This window comes from Nyctereutes procyonoides, unplaced genomic scaffold (genome assembly GCF_905146905.1).
Source record: "Nyctereutes procyonoides isolate TBG_1078 unplaced genomic scaffold, NYPRO_anot_genome, whole genome shotgun sequence".
In the NCBI taxonomy this organism is placed as follows: domain Eukaryota; kingdom Metazoa; phylum Chordata; class Mammalia; order Carnivora; family Canidae; genus Nyctereutes; species Nyctereutes procyonoides.
Genome location: NW_026575125.1, coordinates 67579144 through 67581608, shown reverse-complemented (window position 1 = coordinate 67581608; position 2465 = coordinate 67579144). Strand labels below are relative to the sequence as shown.

The 2465-nt window shown below is 40.6% G+C and overlaps 1 pseudogene; it reads left to right on the top strand.

The window, feature by feature from the left end:
- The first annotated feature begins 407 nt into the window (after nucleotides 1-407).
- Nucleotides 408-1453, top strand: LOC129518643 (heterogeneous nuclear ribonucleoprotein A1-like; annotated as a pseudogene).
- Nucleotides 1454-2465: the final 1012 nt, after the last annotated feature.

Sequence of the window (2465 nt, the reverse complement as noted above, 5' to 3'; positions counted from 1 at the left end):
ATTGACTGAAAACCTAAAGGAGTTTCCCTTGTATGTAACTTTTCTATTATACTGCTTCATTTAAAATTCTCTCCTTTATAATCATGTTTCATCATTTTAATTATTATGTGTCTTGGGTTTGACTTCCTTGGGTCATCTTGTTAGGGGTTCTCAGTGTTTCCTGAATATGAGTGTTTGTTTTATTCCATGGATTAGAGAAGTTTTTGGCTATTATTTATTCAAATAAGTTTTCTGTCATCTTTTTTCTCTCTTCTAATTTTGTGACCCCTATAATACAAATGTTAATATCCTTGATTTTCCTGAATCCTCTTAACCTATTCTCATTTATATTTTATTTAAATAACAGTAAATTGGCCCCTGGACACCGCCGAGTAAGCATCATTAAAGTCTCCCCTCCCACCGCCATCATGTCTAAGTCAGAGTCTCCCAAAGAGCCCGAGCAGCTGCGGAAGCTCTTCATCGAAGGTTTGAGCTTCGAAACAACCTATGAGAGTCTGAGGAGCAATTTTGAGCAATGGGGGACGCTTACAGACTGTATGGAAATGAGAGACCCCAACACCAAGTGCTCCAGAGGCTTTGGGTTCGTCACGTAGGCCACCGTGGAGGAGGTGGACCCGACCATGAACGCTCGGCCGCACAAGGTGGACAGAAGAGTCGTGGAACCAAAGAGGGCTGTCTCCCGAGAAGATTCTCAAAGACCCGGTGCCCACTTAACTGTGAAAAAGATTTTTGTTGGTGGCATTAAAGAAGACACTGAAGAACATCATCTAAGATATTATTTTGAACAGTATGGGAAAATTGAAGTGATTGAGATCATGACTGACTGAGGCAGTGGCAAAAAGAGAGGTTTTGCTTTTGTGACCTTTGATGACCACAACTCTGTAGACAAGACTGTCATTCAAAAATACCATACTGTGAATGGCCACAACTGTGAAGTAAGGAAAGCCCTATCAAAGCAAGAGAAGGCTAGTGCTTCGTCCAGCCGGAGGCCGAAGTGGTTCTGGAAACTTTAGTGGTGGTTGTGGAGGTGGTTTTGGTGGGAATGACAACTTTGGTCGTGGAGGGAACTTCAGTGGTCGAAGTGGCTTCGGTGGCAGTCAAGGTGGTGGTGGATACGGTGGCAGTGGGGATGGCTATAACGGATTTGGTAATGACGGAAGCAACTGTGGAGGTGGTGGAAGCTATAACGATTTTGGCAATTACAATAATCAATCCTCAAATTTTGGACCCATGAAAGGAGGAAATTTTGGAGGCAGAAGCTCTGGCCCCTATGGTGGTGGAGGCCAATACTTTGCCAAACCACGAAACCAAGGTGGCTATGGCAGTTCCAGCAGCAGCAGCAGCTATGGCAGTGGCAGAAGGTTTTAATTACTGCCAGGAAACAAAGCTTAGCAGGAGAGGAGAGCCAGAGAAGTGACAGGGAAGCTACAGGTTACAACAGATTTGTGAACTCAGCCAACTACAGTGGTGGCAGAGCCTACTTGCTACAAAGAAGACATGTTTTAGACAATACTCATTTGTATGGGCAAAAAACTCGAGGACTGTATTTGTGACTAATTGTATAACAGGTTATTTTAGTTTCTGTTCTGTGGAAAGTGTAAAGCATTCCAACAAAGTGTTTTAATGTAGATTTTTTTTTTGCACCCATGCTGTTGATTGTTAAATGTAATAGTCTGATCATGAAGCTGAATAAATGTGTCTTTTTTTAAATGTGCTGTGTAAAGTTAGTCTACTCTGAAGCCATCTTGGTAAACTACCCCAACGGTGTAAAGTTAGAATTCCTTCAGGGTGATGCCAGGTTCCATTCGAAATTTATTTGCAACCTGCTTGGGCACAGAAGCCATTATCTCCACAAACCTTGATGTGGTTGAACTGACAGTTAATGTGTTGTGACCTGGAGTTCACCGTTAAAAGGGTCACCCAAGCAAAGTCCTGGAGTTTATTTGGTTATTATGATTGTTGGCACATCCTATGCAATATATCTAAATTGAATTATGGTATCAGATAACATTATAGATGAGATTAAAGCTTGTGTATTGTCCATTATCATGTGTAATCAATAAACGATTTAATATTCTCTTGAAAAAAAAATAACAGTAAATTAACATACAAGGCAACATAAATTTAAGGTGTACAATATTAGTGGTTCAACACCTCCTTACAACACCTGGTATTCATCACAAGTGAAATGCTTAATCCCCATCATCTATTACACCCATCCCTCCACCCACCTCCCCACTAGTAAGCATCAATTTATTCTCTATAGTTAAGAGTCTGTTTCTTGGTGTGCATCCCTCATTTTCCTTTTTCCCCCTTTTGTTCAATTGTTTTGTTACTTAAATCCCGCATTTGAGTGAAATCATATGGTATTTGTTTTTCTCTGACTAATTTCAGGTAACATAATACTGTCTACCTCTACCTATATCTATATCATTGCAAATGGCATGATTCATTCCATTATAAGG